At 44.9% G+C, this 20,471-nt stretch overlaps 1 long non-coding RNA gene across 1 annotated transcript in view; it reads left to right on the top strand.

Annotated features, from left to right (window-relative positions):
- LOC138284533 (uncharacterized) overlaps positions 1 to 13,338 on the top strand; it is a 38,204-nt gene extending 24,866 nt beyond the window's left edge. Inside the window, exons 3-4 of the long non-coding RNA XR_011201414.1 lie at positions 11,574 to 11,630; positions 12,462 to 13,338. This is a non-coding gene — a long non-coding RNA (uncharacterized lncRNA). The remainder of the gene's footprint in view (positions 1 to 11,573; positions 11,631 to 12,461) is intronic.
- Positions 13,339 to 20,471: the final 7,133 nt, after the last annotated feature.

The following is a 20,471-nucleotide window of genomic DNA, read 5'->3' as shown; positions in this document are numbered from 1 at the left end:
GGGGAAAGAGGTTAATGCAGGGGGTTGAGAATATGTTGTGATATTGTAAGATAAGGACAAATTAAATGGAGAGAAGAAGATAGGCAGGTAGGGGAAGGTTGGAGCGGGTGTGGGAGGGGAGTGGATGGGGCAATATGATTCTGGTTCAGGCGAAGGTACAAAGAGGTGTAGGTATAATACATCCTAAATACTTATTTTCATCTAAAGCGGCACTCTATCACATAATACAACATTACTGTAACCTGAAAACTCTAATAACATAATATATCGTAATGCCTTATCACACTGTTATATTTTTGACTGTTGAACTGGGCGCCAGGCAGTTTGTCGTGGAGTAGGTAATGAGAACTGCCGAACCCTGGACTTAGCATGGACAATGTGTGTCTCACTTCATTTTAAATACCTTGTTTTGTATTATTACATCATAATAGTATAAGGTGGAGTATATTCAGATATTGTCAATTTACTAGCTTAACATGTGATACCATCATGAACATCCTGTCCTGTGTGATGATTGCGTACATCAGCAATAATTAGTGTGGGGGCGAGTGCGTGTGTTCAGTGGAGGTTATTAACAATGTATGTTATGATACCGTGGTATGTAGTATTGTATTAGAGAGGGTACTAATGTACATTGGTTGCGTATCCCAAAGTTTGGGTTGGTTCACTTTTATTTGACCTGATCTCAGCCCCTGGGATAGCTATGGGGGTTGGTTAGTTCTGGTATCGGGGTTAACCTTATGTATTGCATGTTGGAGCAGGTTTAGTTTGTGCTGTATTGCTTGCTGCTATGGGGTATTCTGTAGTGCGGTAGAAGTGCGTCAATTTCTTTAATAGGTTTTTGGTAACACTTGTGTAAAACTATAAAGCCAGGTCTTGACTCTTATGTAGTCTATGGGAGTCGATGAAATCTAGTCCAGGTGCTTGTGTGTGTACTCTGTCTTACACTAAAAGCAATCTACAATCTGCTTCATGGTGTCACATTATAAGGTCTTATATTACATTATGGAAAACATGGGCATATTAATCGCGTAACTTTAACAGCGACACCAACGATCATTAACGGTTATGAGAAAAGTACACATATATAATCTGAATAGGTACTCATCCGTCCTCGGGGTCGACGGCGGCTGTGTATCAATGTTCAAGCAATTGTCTCACATATGCACGACATCGCGTCGCCTTCCCAGGAAGATGCAGTCATTGGTTTTAAAGGGGAGCAGGATTTGTCTCTTTCCAATAACTGGGTGTGGACTGCTACAGCATGTAAGACCTGGCCCCTGTCATCATGTGATCTGGCTCGTCTCTCCATGTCTCTGCCTCTTTTACTGGCATCAGTGTCATATAGGGCCCTATTTGATTTCTCCATTCCTGAGGGGAAAGTTCTGTTACCTGCATTATCCCCTGAAATATCGTGCGGACGGCTTGTGCTGGTAGAATCCATGGGTTGAGGTTGAAAAGAGCCAAGGAAAAGTCTCAATTCTTCGGGATTGTAAAAGTCCTTGGATACTCCGTTTTTGGTAACCCACATTCTTGCAGGGTCAAAAAGGCCATATTTCATCTCCTGTTGGCGGAGCCGGGGTCGTAGAGCTAGAAAGGCCTTTCTGCGTTCATTGGTCTCTTTGGAATAGTCGGCGGTTATTCGAATGTCATGCTGATCTACTCTGAAAGGTCCATGGCTACGCACCACTTGGAGTATTTGATGGGTCGGGTTATGCCGTAGCAGGCATGCAAATGACTGTTCGGGGCCTTGAGGATTTGTCGGAGCGTTTCGGGCCTACTCTGTGTGCCCGTTGGAATTCGAGCGGTGGGTCGCAATCTAGTGAGGTCAATTTTGAGAGGGTAGAGCTCAGGAAGGCCTGCATATCTGTGCCTTCTTCGTTTTCCAGGATCCCAAGTAGGCGGATGTTATCTCTCCGACTTCTGTCCTCCATGTCTGTTAGTTTACTCCTAAGGTAGAGGAGATCTTGGTCTCGGTCCTGGGACGCGGTAGCCTGCGCTTCCAGTGATCCCATGCGTTGTTCCAGTCCCGTCACCCTAGATTGGAAGCCTGCAATGTCAGATCGCATGGATTTGGTCTCCAATGTTAGCGAAGTTATAGAGGCGTCCATTCCCTCTATGCGGCGACTGACAGTGGCGATCTCCTGTAGTATCCGTTCCATGGTTGTGGAGTGTTCTTTGTCAGACATCGTGATGGGCTCGGTTGGGGGCGGCTTTGTGTGAGGGCCTGTCGTTGTAGGGGTTAGGCGTTTGTGGTGGAGCGCTTCTGAAAATAATAGCTGTCATGCCGGTTTGCTAGCGGGTTTGTGGTTCGGTTTGCTACCGGGCATCGCCTTAGCGGTCTGCAGAGGCTGCCCAATTAAGGCCTGGGCTTTCCCTCCTCGAGGTCCGATAGGGGCGTAGATTTTCTAAGTCAGCCAATTCCCTTTTCTATTCTGTCTCCCCTCCTTTTTTTTGTTTTTGTCCCCTTTTTTAATCTGTTCCTGTCTGTTTATTGTTCTCCTCTTTCCTTTACCCCCTTTATTTGTACCCACCTAGTGGCTGTTGAGGGGTGTGGTAAACTGTTGTTGTCCTCAGGCAAGGGGGGGAGTTATGAAAATGAGGATTCCGCTATAGTTGGGTCGGTGTAGGGCCTGTTGTGACCCGGAGTGTTAATGAGGCTGTGTCCTCTATTCACCGTGTATGGCTCTCCTGCGGTTAAGGTGAATTGTGGGGAGTGTTAAGGGGAGGGTCAGGCGCGTCTTTCTTCTGATGTTTTGCCAGCAGTCCAACCTAATTAAGAGCATGTATTCCTGGGCACCCCTTCCGTCATCGCCGGTATCCACCTGGCACGTGTGGGTTGCGATGAAGGCGTTAGCTCCTGCTCCTGAGCCTGGGTGCTCTGGGTGAAAAGAAAGGGGCGGGTGGCAATGAGGCCCGCCTCTGTAGCCTAGCTCGGGTTGTCTGCTCCTTGCGTAGTTTTCTTTTCCGTATGTCTTTTCGTGTCTTTTTGCCTCGTCTTTCTTTTGTTACTATCCCATCTTATCGTTGGTCATTTTTTGTTGCTCTCCCGTTGTCCTCTGGCCCCCTCTTTTTTTTCCTCTTTTCCTCCTTTTTGTTTTCCCTCTTTTTCCCCCCTCTTTTTATTTCTTATTTATTGTTTTATTATCTTGCCCCTTCTTTCCGTGTCTCCCTTCTGCATGTCCTGTGGGGAGAGGGGTATAGGGTGTTTGCCCCTCTCCTGATGCGGATAGTTTACTGGTCCTTCTTCATCTCTTCCTCACCCTCCTGTCCCTCCATTCCTCCAGGTCCTTCTGATCTCCCCCCTCCCTCCGTCCCCTTTGCTCCTCCTCTCTCTCTGTTTTCCTTTCTCTTTTCCTTTCTTTTGTATTTTCCCCTCTTCTTCTTTTCCGTCCTCCTCCCCTATTCTTTCCTTCTCTCTTTCTTCTTTATTGGTATTGTCTACTTATTGGGGGGGAGGTGGGGGAGGAGCGGTTGACGAGCGTAGTATCCCAGTGGAGGGTGGTCGGCAAAATGGCTCAACGTCTCCCATCAGCGCTGGGGAAGGGGGGGAGCCGTACCTTAGGTGCCGGAGATTTTCTCACTGGTGAGGCCTCTCCACCCAAGCTCTGAAGGCGCGGCCCCGCCCCTCCGATGGAGCCTCTGCCCTTGCGTCGCTTGTCAGAGGGCCCCCGATATTTCAATTGGTCTCCCTGCCGGGGACCAGGGGTCCGAAGATGAAAAAGGGCCTCTGTGGCTCTCTGGGCCGCCTCGCCGCTGTCTTGGGCGAGCCGGCCGCGGCGTCCGGATAATGCGACTCCCCCCCCCTGGCAGGCCTTCCCCTCCGAGGGTGAGTCGCGAGCTGCAGGCCCACAGACTCGTGTCTGTAAGCTCTCCTGGCACGGACCAGGAGCGCAGCAGCTACAGAAGGGGTTAGCGCCGGATATGGTAGTTTCTCTGGCCGTCTCCCCGCAGCCTTCACGGAATCGCCGCGGCACGGAGCTCACTCTCTAGGTGGCCATCTTGCTTAGTGGCCCGGCCACGCCCCCTGCCTCCTGTTGTTTGAAGTCTCAGGGACAGCAAAGACTTCTCTCTGCCAGCACCTGGGGTCTCTGGAGAGACTCCTACTCTGCCCTGTGGTGCCCATCCAGTTCCTGGGACCCTGAAAGGAGAAGCTGGCAGCCTAAAGACAAGGAAATCCACGCACAGAGCGCCATGCAGGGAAAAGATTGAAGCGACTCCGATCTGCGGCTGAAGAAACGACGCACCGCTGGCCCCGCAGCTGAGAAACGCCACACGGAGGAAACGCAACAGAAGAATCGACGCACGGAGCAGGAGAAACAACTCACAGCATCGCTGACGGAGGCTGGGAGATCACAACCCATGCTGCTGAGTTTTTGGATCATCGTGATGCTGGATTTCTGACTCAAGTACCACTGTGCGTGGAAATACAACTCAAGGCCTGCCCGGACCCGAGAGCGCTGACCGGATCGACACACCGCTCTCCTGCAGAGAGAAGAAACGACGCACGGTCCCGCCCGTAAGTGGAATCAACGCCTCACAAGCCCTTTTTGACACGCACACGCCCCTGCAGGGTTATTTTTGACGCGCACCAGGTACATTTTCACGCTAGCAGCGCTGGTGTGTGTTTAAAACTACTTAAAGACTCTTTTTGAATTTTTATTGATAACTTAACTTGTGGATTGTGGATTTTTAGATACATATTTCCGAATTTTCTAAACTGGTGTTGTGTCATTTTGTAATGTTTTCATTAAGTTACTGTGTGTGTTGGTACAAATACTTTACACCTAGCACTCTGAAGTTAAGCCTACTGCTCTGCCAAGCTACCAAGGGGGTAAGCAGAGGTTAGCTGAGGGTGATTCTCTTTTACCCTGACTAGAGTGAGGTCCTTGCCTGAACAGGGGGTAAGGTAACCTGACTGTTAACCAAAGACCCCATTTCTAACAGTAAGTATTAAGGTTCCGAAAATAGATTGGTAAGTTCTGACCCAAGTAACAAACAAAAAACTGAATTTTTGTTGTTCTGGCTCTTTTCTTACCCCAGCAAAAATGGGAGGATGACTAGAGCTGCTTGAAGATGCTAGAGATTAAAGGAAAAAGAGTTGTACTTGAAACACATGTTGTCAACCTACCTAGTCCCAAGCCCCTACTGGTCAAGCAATCATGATAAAGGGAGGGCTGTCCTTTAAAGATCCACCAAGTTAAGCCTGCTCTGAACTATTCTGGGATTGCAAATGCCATTGATTAAAGGAATACAGACCAAATGTTGCTGTTCTATGGAACAGGATGGAAACGCGTGCAACTATCTCTGCTTTAGGTTTGTAAATAAATTCCTGTGATTTAATGGACAGCTGAGGCTCATGCCCCTGTGAGTTTTAAGATGAGAATTAAACATAAAATACAAGATGCAGCAGGATACGTAAAGATTGCTCACTTCACTACTTAGGTTCCGGAGAGTAAATCTTGTAATTAAACCATTTACACAGTTTTGTAAAACTGCTTGTGATGAACACCCACTCTGGTTCAGTGTTTTATGTTGCAGCATCGAAGAAGGCATTAAGACTAGTCGTGAATGAGGATAAAAAAAGAATGTATTGTGATTCGCCATATAAGTATTTTTATGTGATGTATTTAAAAACCTGGTGCCCACTTGCTATTACTACGTCTGTAACTTAACTTATGAAAATCTTACATCCATTCAATATTATTTTTGCTGGGTCTGATGGCACGTTCAGCATTTATTGATTGGTAATCATACCGTTTTGAAAAGAAATTCTGTACATATGAACATTGGTGGTACACAAGACAATATATAATCCTGGCCTAAACCAAGGAATGAGCCCACCTGGAAGCTGCTAAATATCAGCAGGCAGCAAACGCACACATTTTACAAGTCTAGAAGTACAATCAACTGTGTACAGGTTTTCATATGTCCATATTTACATTGAATAGTTGCTGAAGTACAGTGTGGACATTCTTTACTTTCCATTAGCAAGTGGTGGCTCTTCACAGATTGTTTTCATTTGTTTCTGACTACTGTGATACTTAAATATGAAAAAGTTATGAATGATGTTTAAAATGTCTAACTTTCACTGGGCCTTGATATTTATTGTTTATGGTCACCATGCCTCACTGCACCTGTGTTGCAAACCAATGGCACCATCACAAGCTTGCTTTGACTGATGACTGACCTCCCGTGGGAAGACTGAGTACACAATGAGCACTTGGCTAATCCATTGGCTGTGCAACAATACCTAGGGCCATGGGGCACTGAAGTTTAATGTCAGTACTCAACAAATATAGTAGCTGTTCTAGGACCTGGAAAATGTTTTGAGACTAAGGCTCCCTGCAGCAACTGGAGTCTAATAAGCTTATTCTTAAGGAGCACTTGGTGATAAGAAAAACACAACGCCACCAGGTAAACGCTGACCTGTACTGTAGGCTTTGTATTTTCCTTGGTAGCTGATTGTGTAGGACTAGGGACCCTAAGACCCCTGGAAAACCCAAAAATGCCTGGATGCTTTGCCACGACAGGGGCATAACAAACGCTTGCAGTAGTATATCAGATACTGACTACACTGTTTAGCCTCTCTGGTAGTTCTAATAGTAACTGCTAGTCAGTGAAGGTTCTGTAACTAGTCAGCATTTTCAACCACAAAGAATAACCAGCATTTGCAATGCAATGGGTCTCGCATTTGCTCGAGTTAGAGCTATTAGCGTTGTAAACTTTTAACTGGACTTCTCTTGCCACATAAACTGATAATGAAAAGTAAAACAGTTTCACATATGCGAGCCGACGGTCACCATGAGCGTGAAGGAGACACAGAAAAGGAAACAGAAGTTTGCTCGCAGTGGAATGTATAGGCAAAAGTGCAATTGTCCATGTAACCAGCAAAAGTAGAATTATCCATGTAAGCAGCAAAAGTAGAATTATCCATGTAACAGGGTCGATGTCATACAAAGTGCTCAACTACTGCCCAGTGAGATCGCGCTGCGCAGGAAATAAAAATAAATATTTCAGAAGCCATTCGGAAAACACAGAGCCTCGTATGTTTTCAGTAGTTTACCGGTGCTGTAGAGGAGGGCTAAACACCGGAAAAGGTATGATGTATGCATGCCTTTCACTAATGAAATCAACCAAAATTTAAAAAACAAGCCCACAAACCAACCAAACTGATAGGCGTGGTTATAAGCCCACAGAGAGATTACAAGGGCAAGAGTGCTTGCACACGCTTGACCCTAAAAATAGGCACAGTATTAAAATCTTTTTGCTTTTTGGCTCAAAACATTGCAGCATTAGGAAACACAGATTGTTTACCTTAAAAACCACTGCCAGACATCAAACCAGCTGTTATAGGACTGCACAGCACTCTTAGCTTCTTTGTACCTCTATCATAGAATAACTCGGTGTGAAAACAAGTGGGAATTTCCCTCAAAGATGAATGAATTCAGTAATGTTGCAACCCCAATACTTTTAACTAATAACAACGCCTCACCATAAACTAACTCAACACCATTCAAAATCTAGGTTGTAGCTGTGTTTGTTGTTATGCTGTATTAAAAATGTGTGGGGGCATATCCCATAGATGTCAAGGAAGGATAGAGCAAGGGGTCTCCACCCCTTTCTCGTCACAAGATCCACTCTGCAAGTATGGGGCAGTTTGGCAATAGGAGGAAATCTCACCACATTTCCATCCCCACTAGCCCCTGCTAGAAAAGCAAAAATTTGCTGAAGTCCCTGAAGAAAAGGACAGACATTTTGAAATATGAAGATAAAAAGAGGATGCAAGAGAGAATGGGATATGTTTCAGGTAACAGAAATCCGATCATTCCAAAATAAAAAAAACAGAAATTAATATCTGTAAAAGAGAGAAATTGAAACACACACAGATCAGACACTGATTGCTCAATCTCGCCATCAAGCCAATGGCATGCAGACCTCTTACTAAATATAATTGTTGTTTTCTGTCAAAGGAATACAACATGAAACTGGTGTGTGTGTATATATATATATATATATATATATATATATATATATATATATATATATATATATATATATATAGATATATATCAAATATACTGGCAGTCACCAGTTGGTAGTTATAGTTAGGACCATGTTCACATAAGAAAAGCATTTTTTGGCTTGCCTATATCTTTGGCACCGTTTGACGGATCTTCACAAAAAATTCCCCCAAAAAGTGTGCTGGTGATACTTGTTGCGCACAGAAAGTTTCAGGGTGATCCGTCAAGGAGAGGCGGAGAAAAAAGGGGGGGTCAAAAAGTTGTGTTTCCTATGTTAATTCCCATAGGACCTTTGAACAAAACTACAGGCAAAACCACTGGATGGAATTACACCAAATGTGGCAGAGAACTAGCTGTCGGTACACAGATTGTGCTTTTAGGGTGTTTGGTGTAAATCTGTTTAGTAGTTTAGGAGAAATTAAAGGAAATCCAACTTTGTATATCTGAGATCGCAAAGACTTCGCAAATCATAACAAGCTCATGCAGGGAAATGCACAGCTCTGATTGGCTGCCAACACTTCAACCAGGAAGTGTTGGCAGCCATCTTGAGACTCTGCTTCAGCCGAGTCCCACAAAAAACACACATAAGGGAAAGTGGTCAGAGAAGAGACACCCTGACCTCCTAGCTTTGGTGCAGGGGACCCCGCCAAAGCAAAAAAAGCAGTTTAAAAAAAATATTTTTTTTCTGCTATTTCACGACATCATCGTGAATTCGCTGTAAAGATTAAAAAAAAAAAAACAAGTGCGGTCTCTTGCACTTGTTTGATTAAAGTCCCCAGCTTGGCCAGGTCCCGGGGCAGATTTAAAATACCGCACTGTGCCCGCCTCCTGGGTTTATCTCAGCCCCAGGGACTGCCACCTCCCTGGGTCTTAATTGTTATTCTATGTGGGGGGGGTGGGGTGGGAGGGCAGCACTCCCCTCCTACCCCCAACAGCCTCGGGGACCGCCACCTCCCCAGGGCTTTAATCAAATTCAATGCGGGGGGATTGCCTGGATCCCCCTGAAGCCTCAGGGACTGCCTCCTCCCTGGAGCCTTAATCAGATGCAAAGCAGGAGGCGTGCGGCCACCCCGCAGCCCTGGGGACCACCATCTTCCCAGGGCAGTACTCTTTGGAGTGGGGCCACACGGCCTCCCTCGAAGAGCCTCTGATGGCCCTGGGGACCACCAAACCCCAGGGCTGGCTCTTGCTACGTCGCGGGACATAGCTGTTTGCTCTCACTTGGTGGCAGCTTTGACAGCTGCCACCAATTCAGAGCAAACACTCTACTCACAGTGAGGGAGAGCTGTCAAACAACTCTCCCTCGATGCGAGCATAGGGTTCCTTTGCTTCCCTTCCCATAGAAATGCAGACAGGGAAACAGAGGAAACATTGCTTTCATAGAAAGGGAGCTACTCTGACAGCAATGCAGGCTCCCACAGGAGGTGGGGCGCCTGCTGGGACCGCAGGGGCCTTCAGGCTCCCCCCACGGTCTCCAACATTGTCCACTGGATGCCCGGGGGCACCCAACTCACATGGCTGGGCCCTGGGTGATGGGATCCCTGGGGCCAAGATTGGGCTGGTGATGTGGGCCAAGCTGGCCCCTCACCCAAAGAAGTGAAAATATTAATGCTGAGCCCCAGGGTATGGGGTCCCCTGGGTCAAAATCAGCCGTAGGAGCGAGGGCCATGCAGACCTGCAGACCACTGTAGCTGCACATGGCCAAAGGCTGTGCGCAGCATGAGGTTAGTTGGTTGGGGGTTGGCTGCAGGGACTGGCCGCAGGTGAGGCCCTGTTTCCAACCTCACTGGCCATGTGCAGTGCAAGGTTGGGTGGGTATAGGGGGTTGGTCAAAGGGCCTGGCCACATACCAGGCCCTGTGGCTAACCATAGAAATTCACTGAAACAACACAGGTTACGGGGACTTTATAGTTAGGAAATAGAATTAAAAAAACATAGAACTTCACTTAGAAAACCAAAGGTTACAGAGATGTTACAGTTAGGCTCATATTTTAAAAATTCTAAATCATAGAGATTCAGCTCTTATAGTTGCAATGCTAATTACCCAACAAATTACAGCATCTTTAATAACATCATTGATAATATCAATGTAATATTTGCTGTATAATTTCTGATGAAAAAACTGTGCGTGGCAGGAGCGCGAATGATAGTTACCTTAGAGCACGAGGTGTTGTTACTTGAGATAACAAGGGGAGGGTCCTCCATGAGGGCGGAGGAGCGATGTCCCCCACCAACAGCGGCAGTTGCAAACTTTTTCCCCCAAAACGACTATAAACTGTGTTTAGCACTCCCCCTCACTGCACATGTATGTTTGGCCAGCCGTCTCGGGCCGGCGAAACACACATGCCCAGAAGGCTCAACAGAGTTGCAGAGCTGGAGAGAGCCTGCACAGGCTTCCAGTCTGCCTGGGAGCGCCCTGGCTAGGTGCTCCCAGCCAATCCTGACACTACTCTGAGCAGCATCAGGATTGGCTGCAGGGCAGGCTGGGAGCTTGTGCCTGCAGCGCCAGCGAGAAAGAGGAGCAGCACTGGAGTGGAAATAAGTGTTTTGAAAAAATATATATTTTCTAATGTAATGTGTGTTCCCCCTGCGTGCTGCCCCACCCCCTCTGTGATCTGCAAACCGTGACTGGAGATAACTTTAACAGCTGAATTTCTGTGGTTTGTATGTTTAAAATATGAGCTTAATATGAGCTTAACCATAACGTCCCTGTAACCTATGTTTTTTAAAGTGAATATATATATTTATTATTAATATATATATATATATATATATATATATATATATATATATATATATATATATATATATATATATATATATATATATATATATATATGGATATATATATATATATATATATATATATATATATATATATATATATATATATATCAAATCCAAAAAGAAGAATGCTCCACTCCCATAGATTCTATGATTAAACTTAATTTATTTCTCCTAACAGCATGCCACTAAGCATTACAACATTCCGTCTTCTTCATATTGGTTTCAGCTGTCAATGCTAAAATGCAAATCAACAGAAATAGAAAAGACATTGTGCAGGAATGAGTGGAAAGAGATCCACATAAGAACCCTCAACACTGCTAAAACAGCCACGCCAGAAGCACCTTGTAAATTTGTGTCCTGCTGGTATCATATCTCCAAGAAAAAGTGGGAATAGAATAAGTGATGGCGAGAATGCGACACAGATGGCACCATAATCCATCTTTTCTGGTAGTGACCTACCTTACAAATATAGTGGACAAGCAGTCTAGATGCAAAAGACACTCATCCCCCTAACTGGCGTTCCTTGAATTCCATCTTGCACAATCTTAGTGTGGCTGCCCTACTCCCCCCGTCGGCTGTTTGTCCCTTGTCAATAGTAAGTAGGATGCTCTCTCTTTTTCTATAGATACAATTGTTTTATTTTAATTTTGAGTTAGGACAGAGTAAGAGTGGCTTAGGTTCTTGTGTGTTCTCCTTCCTTTATTCCTTTTTATATTTTTCTTCCTTTAGGGTAACTGGTTTCTGCCTTCTTTTTCTCCCCAGGTGGTGGTTGCGCTGGAGGACATCACCTCGGGAACATGAAAGGATGCAAGGCGTCAGGTAAATGCTTTTCGATATGTTATAGAAAAGGGGTGGGGCTAGTGAGGGACAACCATGAAAGAACCTTTATAGTGCATTTAAGATTTGGTAGGTGCTCCAAGGTGCATAGGACAATATCCAGTGTTACTGGGGTGGGTGGTTTCACATGCACTCATCAGTGATCCTGGCCTTCTTTCCCGCCCTTTCCACCACCCTTCCTCCCCCCCTATCCTCCCCCTAAGGGGAATCGTACGTTGTTCAGCCACGTTCCTCCGGGAATTTGGCTGGGAGTAGGCGCTGGCTGTCCCCCTGATGCTCGGTCTTCGCCTCCTCTCACTCCGGTCTCTCTTTTCCTGCTCTTCTCGCTCCTCCCATCCACGTGGTCTGTGCTGTCCTCGCTTCTCTAGTCCATGTTGTCTCCACTGTCCACGCTCCTTGCCTTTGTGTTGTCTCCGCTGTCCTCACTCTTTCGTTCCGTGTGGGCTCCGCGGTCCTCTCTCCTCTCCTCAGCTCTGCCCTCCTCTTCTCATCTCTGGCGTCCTCCTCTTCAATTCCCGTAACCCATAAGTCGTAAAGACTTCCGGGTGAGGAACTCCTCATCTTACCCATGTTGGAGTAGATATGCTAATATGAGAAATTTCTAATAATTTGCGTATACATACGAATGAGAAATATTGATAAAAGAAACTAATAATTGAAAATAACGTGTATGAGTAAAATGTGCCCACAGGGAGTGGTCATCATGTGTGTTAACAATGCTAAAATAATGAAAAAATATTAAAAAGTATCTATTAATATGTCATATTTGGATGTATAACTTATGTTTTATGATGCTTCATATTCTTAAATTAGCTGAACAAGAGGCCAGGTCGGCACTGGGCCTTGCTTGCTTAAATGTGGAGACGCAATGAGCTGCAGAGGACTGGAACTGGAGAAAAGGACCTTGAAATGCACAGAGTTCAGACGGGCTCTGCTAGAAAGTTCTGCAAATGTACCAGAGGACAGAAGATGACGAGGACAAATTGATACAATTATGTGTAGAGTACGCTAAACGTACTTTCACAGGACTTGAAACATAGAGGCACGGACTAAAAGACTGTGGGCAACAACTTTGTTACCTGAAGAGCCGGATGATGTTCTCATCGACAGAAGGACCAATCACACTAATAGAACTTGATGCTTGAACCAACGCAAACAAGCGGTAATCAAAAACTATAGGTTAGAGTCATAACCCCTGATAAGGTTGACCAATTAGCAATTTGTGGGACGGACTGAGAGACCCTAATAAAAAGTCTTGACAAGGGAAGGAAAATCAGAGCGGACAGGCGAAAGTTGATGAAGTTTGGAGACGCTGTCCGAAGTGCTGATAATTGAGCTTACTCTCTGTGAGCCTGATACTTATGACCTGGGAGACGAAGACTGACTCATTGCTGATCTATCTTGGATAGGTAGCTATAACAATATGGCTGACTAACGTGTGCTTTTTCTTCTAGGTACCAACTGCGCTGTTTTAAAATGTTTTCTCTCTCTAGATAGATTTTTCCAAATTAGTGATTTTTGTCTAAATTGTTTTCGCATGCAGACCCACATGCTGATGCTAATTTGAGTTAGGTAGGCTGACAAGGGTGACTTAACGGTGACCGTTGACTGACTGACTTGCATTGCTGAATTATTCAAATGTTAAAGAATTTGCGGACTTATGCTGATGCTCGTTTTTGCATATCAATGAATCTTGGTGAATTGTTGCTTATGATGCTAATAAAGTTTGATTAACAATAAAGTTGAATAAAGGTTTTTGATTAGAATTCTAACTAATAGGGACTAAAAACGATTAACCTTTTTGAGAGTGATGGTATTTTCTTATTAGATAGGGCTTTTCTTGATGTTTCATGTTGATTGATATGTTTATTGATGATCCATTGATTACCGCTTGACTAGGATACTCCATACGATCCAAAAGGTTCATCGACCTATATGCGTCCCCTTGTAAGTTTACTTACTAAGGACTAGATGCGCTAACACCCCCAGGGACTGAGTCAGCGGCCCCTTTTCCACAGTATTGTCCGCTGCATTCTCTCCAATCACCGCTTCCTGCTACACTTAGGTATTGCAAACCCATAAACATTCCTGCTACACTTGAAAAAAGGAAAGATCATGTCAATAGTACTGTGTGGGGTAAAACAGGCAATTGCTGCATGTTTGGGAAAAGTTAGAATACCCAAATGCAGAGAATGACTTTTCAAATTGTGGGACATCTTTACAGTGGGAATTGTTGTAGCCACTATCGAAGGATCATTTAATCATTATGAATCATTTTGGGTACCGTATTTGACATTATTTTCAAGAGAAATAAGAGCACTCACTTGTCCATGTTGCCCAGGATACCACTGTACCAAAACTGTTAATCGATACATAAGCAGAAAGCAAGGTGCATGTACAGCCGGCATACAAGGGGATCAAGGGCTCATCTGACACGGACATCTAAGGTACAACTTAATGATGCTTTTTCAAACATGACCCTTCGTAATTCTGGTAAGAGCGGATGACCACCAGGAATATAGGCCTTTTTACAACAATCAAAGAAAACCGCTTTAGGATTCAAATTTATTTGAACACCTTTTTGACTCAGGAGCATTTTCCGAAAGCCTGAAAGGTGTGGATGAGGTGGAACTGCCACAGACTACCCAGTCAGTGATGCTATGTGCGGGTCCTAAACCCTGATCCAGTGGTCTAGAGAGTCATGACACAGAGACCTGCCAACTGGGGAAAATCTGTGCTTGTGGAGACTTGTGTAGAATTCTTCAGGGCATTTCTGTTTCCTCATCAGGTGCTGGATCCCTGTGCTGCAGAGTTCCAGAGAATGTTATTAGTCTTCATGTATTCAAGGCCTGTGTGGCATGTGGCCCTGACTGTCCACCTGCTGTTATCTTGGTGTCACACCTGCTGTTTCTCTACTTTTCCGGTATCTTCCTGGATCATTTCACAATTCCGGTGAGCCGCATTGCCTCTAGGAGAGCCCACGCATCACTGAGAGCTGTTCAACACATCCTTTACTCTTGGCAGCCCTTGGTGAATGTTGCGTGGTCCGAGGGATGGCCCAGCACTCCTGAATTTTGCTTGCCCATTTGGGGAGTAGAGTGCTACAGTAGTGGTAGATGAAGAGAAATCACTGGTATCGATCCAAAGACCAAATCTGTCAATTAATTCTCAGATTGCTCATTCCATCAACTGTGCAAGAGCATCACTTTAATCATTAAAATAAGCTTTTACCCCTATTACACCATCATGACTTCTGCATAGGTACAGGCCACGGTACTTGCAGTGAAGTAACGCAAAAGACAAGGCCTCTCTGTAGAATGTGATGAGTGGTCCTGGAGTCTCCAAAATCTCAACAGATATTCATTGAGAGTAGTGGAAGGGAACCCCCTGAAGGTTTTGGGGGTGAGGGGTCACCTCCCCCACACCTCTCACTTGCTGCTAGGGCTTGTGTTACACACCTCAGTACATGCTCGGTTAGATGATAGTAACTCCATTTTATGAGGCCTTCCAAGCTCCTCCATAGCGCCAAAGAAAGCTGGTGTTCAGTCTCTGGCCAGGATGCTATCTGGCACTAGAAAATATGACCACATATACCCCTTATTAAAAGATCTATACTGGCTTCCTCTAGAAGCTAGGATCAAATTCAGTCTGGGCTACATTGCTTTTAAGGCCGTATAAAATCAACACCTGGAATATCTCAGAACTTATCTCATAATTGCGGAGGACAATAAGAATGTCAGAGGCACTGGCACACTAAGACTGGAAGTGAAAAAAAATCCAGAACTTGCAAAGCCGCCAAACAATCTTTGTAGCATTCCCTTCTATCTGGAACTCTCCCCCAGTTGCCCGGAGATGCTCAAAAGATCTCAAGACGTTCTGCAAATAACTAAAAGTGCAATGTTTTATACTCTGGGATAAGCACTGTGATTCTCTTCTAGATACCCTTTTATCACTTTGCCTCCTTTTGCCCCTTCCTCTGCTATTCTAACCAGAATCAAATTGAGCTCCTTCCCTACAGTTTGAACTCTATCTCTCTAATGTATTCCTTCCCGATTCAGAAACCTCTGTGCTACTACACCCCCCTACCTGAACATTTCAAAACCTACTTCTGTATCTCACTGTATTTTTCAAATTCTCCTCCCCTCGATGTTATTACTTCTTAATTGATTTGAAGGCTACATTATCTATTTTCACCATATACATTTTACTCAGTGCTTAAACTTTGCAAGCCTTTGTATCCTTTGCAGGACAACCACACCCCTTTCACTCGTCTGCTCATTTCTGCTCCCTTTACCCAACTCTTATTCTTTGAACTATATGTGCTCTTGTTCTCTGCCTATTTTGAGGCTTAACCGTTAACAACACACATTTATACGTTCTGTTGACAAATAGTTTACTGGGTTCTATGGCAGGGATTGCTTTGTGATTCATATTTGTTTTTATTGTACAATGTGGTGACACTATCCCAGTTAAGTAGCAATTTATAAAAAAAATGACAAGCAAATAAAAGAGATGAACAGTGTGGTTTTCAAACATATAAAAATCTTCTTGGTTCACTGATTGATCCACCATTAATGTTATCTGACATCTAGAACACATGGAAATCAAAGATGGGGTTATACACTCTATAAATAGAACTGAGCCATATTCAACATTGTGGGGGTCATTCCAACCTTGACAGGCGGCGGAGGCCGCCCGCCAAAGTTCCCCCAACAGAATACCGCTACGCGGTCAGAAGCCCGCCTTGGGTATTCTGTGTTTCCCGCTGGGCTGGCGGGCGACCGCCAGAAGGCCGCCCGCCAGCCCAGCGGGAAACCCCTTCCCACGAGGAAGCCGGCTCCGAATGGAGCCGGCGGAGTGGGAAGGGTGCGACGGGTGCAGTTGCACCCGTCGCGATTTTCAGTGTCTGCAAGGCAGACACTGAAAATCTTAGTGGGGCCCTCTTACGGGGGCCCCTGCAGTGCCCATGCAAATGGCATTGGCACTGCAGGGGCCCCCAGGGGCCCCACGACACCCCTCACCGCCATCCTGTTCCTGGCGGTCACAACCGCCAGGAACAGGATGGCGGTGAGGGGGTCGGAATCCCCATGGCGGCGCAGCAAGCTGCGCCGCCATGGAGGATTCCTCAGGGCAGCGGAAAACCGGCGGGACACCGCCGGTTTTCCCTTTCTGACCGCGGCCATACCGCCGTGGTCAGAATGCCCTTGGGAGCACCGCCAGCCTGTTGGCGGTGCTCCCGTGGTCGTTGACCCTGGCGGTCAATGACCGCCAGGGTCAGAATGACCCCCTGTGTCTTCTGTGTATTATTTAGAATCAACCAAAGTGGTCTCGATCTGTTGGAATCAGTTGCTCAGAGATCTTTTACATTTATATATCACGTGCAACTCTTTTACCTTCCTTCTCAAGACCCTTTGCCACACTACTAAGGCACTGTTCAGTTATGTGTGATTCTTGTGTGAGGGATGGGCCAGCGTCATAAAATATTGATAGACAGCGGTTCTAAACACAAATATTGTGTGTTAAGCTACTGTTCAGATGTACTGTGACTTTGGAATATTCTTCTGGGTTATAAAAACATTTTATAGGTAATGATTTGTAGTTACTTTACCGTATTTTTAAAGACAAACATCAACACAATACCCTTTAATTCAGATTTTTAAAACATTTGTAAAGCAGGCTGTCTTACAATGATGGTAATATATTCATACCAAGGTCATAATCATGTTTAAATGCAGAGTTACTACCTTTAAACAGGGAATTTTCTCAGACTAATGATCGTAACTTTTGGTTCCAGTGAGAGTGCTGTGGATTTAAGGGCATGCCACTTACAGTTGAAAGGTGTCAGGAACTATTTCCGAGAGGTCCAACAAGACTTGCAATTGGGCTTGAATAAGCCAGTACAGTCTCCTCCCACAGAGACATTGACATCCTTTAGTTTGGTCCCTGGAGAGATATAGGCCCGTATTTATACTTTTTTAGCGCCGCATTTGCGTCGTTTTTTGACGCAAAAACGGCACAAACTTGCAAAATACCATTGTATTTTGTAGGTTTGCGCCGTTTTGCGTCAAAAAGCGACGCAAATGCGGCGCTAAAAAAAGTATAAATACGGGCCATATTTTTTAACTGGTTCTCCAGGAAACCAATTAAAGAGAAGATTGCTTCTGGTAACCAATTGGTGCAATGTCAGCATGCTAGGATTTGCAATCCATTCATCTACAGAACGTGAGCCAGTACTGGCGCCCTCTCTCTAAATCTGGGGTCCGATGAATCTTTTCTTCTCAGTTCCAAGGGATATGGAGAACCTGCATCAAGTTAGTCAGAGCAATTACAGTGTAACTCAGTGAACCACACACTATGGCCCTCATTCCGACCGTGGCGGTTTCAAACCGCCAGGGTGGAGGGCAGAGGAAGCACCGCCAACAGGCTGGCGGTGCTTCCCGGGCCATTCTGACCGCGGCGGTAAAGCTGCGGTCAGAAAAGGGGAACCGGCGGTTTCCCGCCGGTTTTCCCCTGGCCCAGGGAATCCTCCATGGCGGCGCTGCTTGCAAGGCCGCCATGGGGATTCCGACCCCCTTCCCGCCAGCCTGTTCCTGGCGGTTTACACCGCCAGGAAGAGGCTGGCGGGAACGGGTGTCGTGGGGCCTGGCATGGGCAGTGCAGGGGCCCCCTAACAGGGCCCCACAAAGATTTTCACTGTCTGCTTAGCTCGCGACGGGTGCTACTGCAATGCGCTCCTCATTAACTCAGCCTTGGATCCTGACACCTTCAGCTTGCAAAAAAAATATGCAAAAGCAACTCCACATTGGAGGTTAGGCACAATAAAATATACGTGGCCTTCACTCCAGCCGAGCCAATGAAACACAAATATGTAGAATAATACTTCAAAAACACTATTGCATAACATGCTTGAAACAATGATTTTATGTAACTTGCTTAAAATGTAGCATCCAACTGTGCACGTAATTCGTATGTATAGCAGCTGCATCATTTCAATAAAAAGATTTCTTCATGTTATGCAGACAAGTGTCCACCCTTTCACATTCATGTTTAAAAGGCATAGTGGCAGAGCCAACCTACTCTCTCTTAACCCTCCCTCTGATAACTTTTAGAGTCATCACAAATCCCTTTTCATTCTCGAATCAGGCTCTCTAAAAACTCATTGTTTTGTACAGCTTTTGCCTTGAATCCTTCAGGCGCTTCATATGATTGTATTAATTACACTATCTTTCAGCACAACCTCTGCTTTCCTTCTCTTCCAACCCTTCTGAATTCTCCTTCTCTTCTGAAAGATTTTGCATCAAACCCACAAAACTATTACCAATATTGAAATGGCCAACAACGGCCTCAACACAAAACTTTCAACTCCACTTCCCAAGTTTCCAAACCATCTGCCTATAGCAGATAATCCATCTCCAATAGCTTCCCATTCCCCAGTTGCTTCCAACTCTTTCAAATCCTTCGTCAACCCTGAAATATTCCAGATATACTTCTGCAAATTCTTACTTTTATCTGGAATATAAGTGCAAAATTGTGAAACCTTCAAAATCCAACAGACTCCGCCTTCTTTTGTTAATAACAAATCTAGCACAAGACGATTTTGAAAAACTATTGATCTTATCACCACCATCTCTGTGTTTATCAACAACAATGAATTTGCTGTGCTTGTAGTTAACCTATCCACTATTGTGGACAGCTTTCTAATCTTCAGATGATTTAAACTCACTCTCACTGATGGAATCAATGCATCAAAAATATCTCCCACTATTTCTGAGGCACTAGCTCCTCACTTAGTTCTATGTGTCATCTCCCACACAGGATCTTCAAGATGTTCCACATGATAGATCTTTCTAAATACTATCACTAGATAACACGTACCATACCATCCTTTCGGCAACTTAAAATATGCATACGGTCCACAGATAAAATACACTCCAGAGATCACAGGATTCTTTCCTTCTGAAGATAATTCACTTTTCCCTCTGACATCAAAAACATGCTCACAATCACTGTTCTCTATGATCAACAGATCTTTATAGATCTGATCAATATGTATGCACAACTTCCCTTTGTGATGCCCGTCTAAAGGTAAAGCTGGTAAAATTCCCTTTCACTTGATGTTCTATTTCCTCCTTCTTCCATTGATGTTGTGACTTAAGGGCTTTATCTGTTTTGGATTTGGTTTCTAATTTCCTCCTTTGTTCCACAACTAAATTTAGGAATTTCTTCTCAATCTCAGTCATTATCAGGTCAAATTGTGTCTATGTACATATGCAGTGTCTAATGATTTTAGTGGATAGAAATACTTCCATGCAAATTCTTGTCCTTTAAAATAAGGGTTCTTATTCAGATGCTTAAACAAAGGAACTTCTGGCAACGCAAGATCATAATTTTAAAAAGAATACTGAAGTCTTCCCTCATTGTAAAATATCCTTAGCAACAGACTGCAAGAAATAACAAAGGTTAACGGGATATGATGATATGTGATAGCTTCTGACCCAGAAGCAGATAAATGTACAAACGTAACAGTCCCTTGCGTTCATTGTATCAACATACTGATATAACAATGTAAAATATACATTTGCTGAATAATCTTCTCTAGATGCATCCAAGTGTAATACTTTCTCATCCAACATATAGGGGGTCATTCTGACCCTGGCGGTCTGAGACCGCCAGGGCAAGAATGACGGAAGCACCGCCAACAGGCTGGCGGTGCTTCCATCCTTATTCTGACCGCGGCGGTGATTATCCACCAGGGCAGCGCTGCAAGCAGCGCTGCCCTGGGGATTATGACCCCCTTACCGCCAGCCTGTTTCTGGCGGTTTG

Source organism: Pleurodeles waltl, chromosome 3_1 (assembly GCF_031143425.1).
Source record: "Pleurodeles waltl isolate 20211129_DDA chromosome 3_1, aPleWal1.hap1.20221129, whole genome shotgun sequence".
Lineage (NCBI taxonomy): Eukaryota > Metazoa > Chordata > Amphibia > Caudata > Salamandridae > Pleurodeles > Pleurodeles waltl.
The sequence above is the reverse complement of the archived record's forward strand: the minus strand, read 5'-3'. Positions and strand labels throughout refer to the sequence as shown.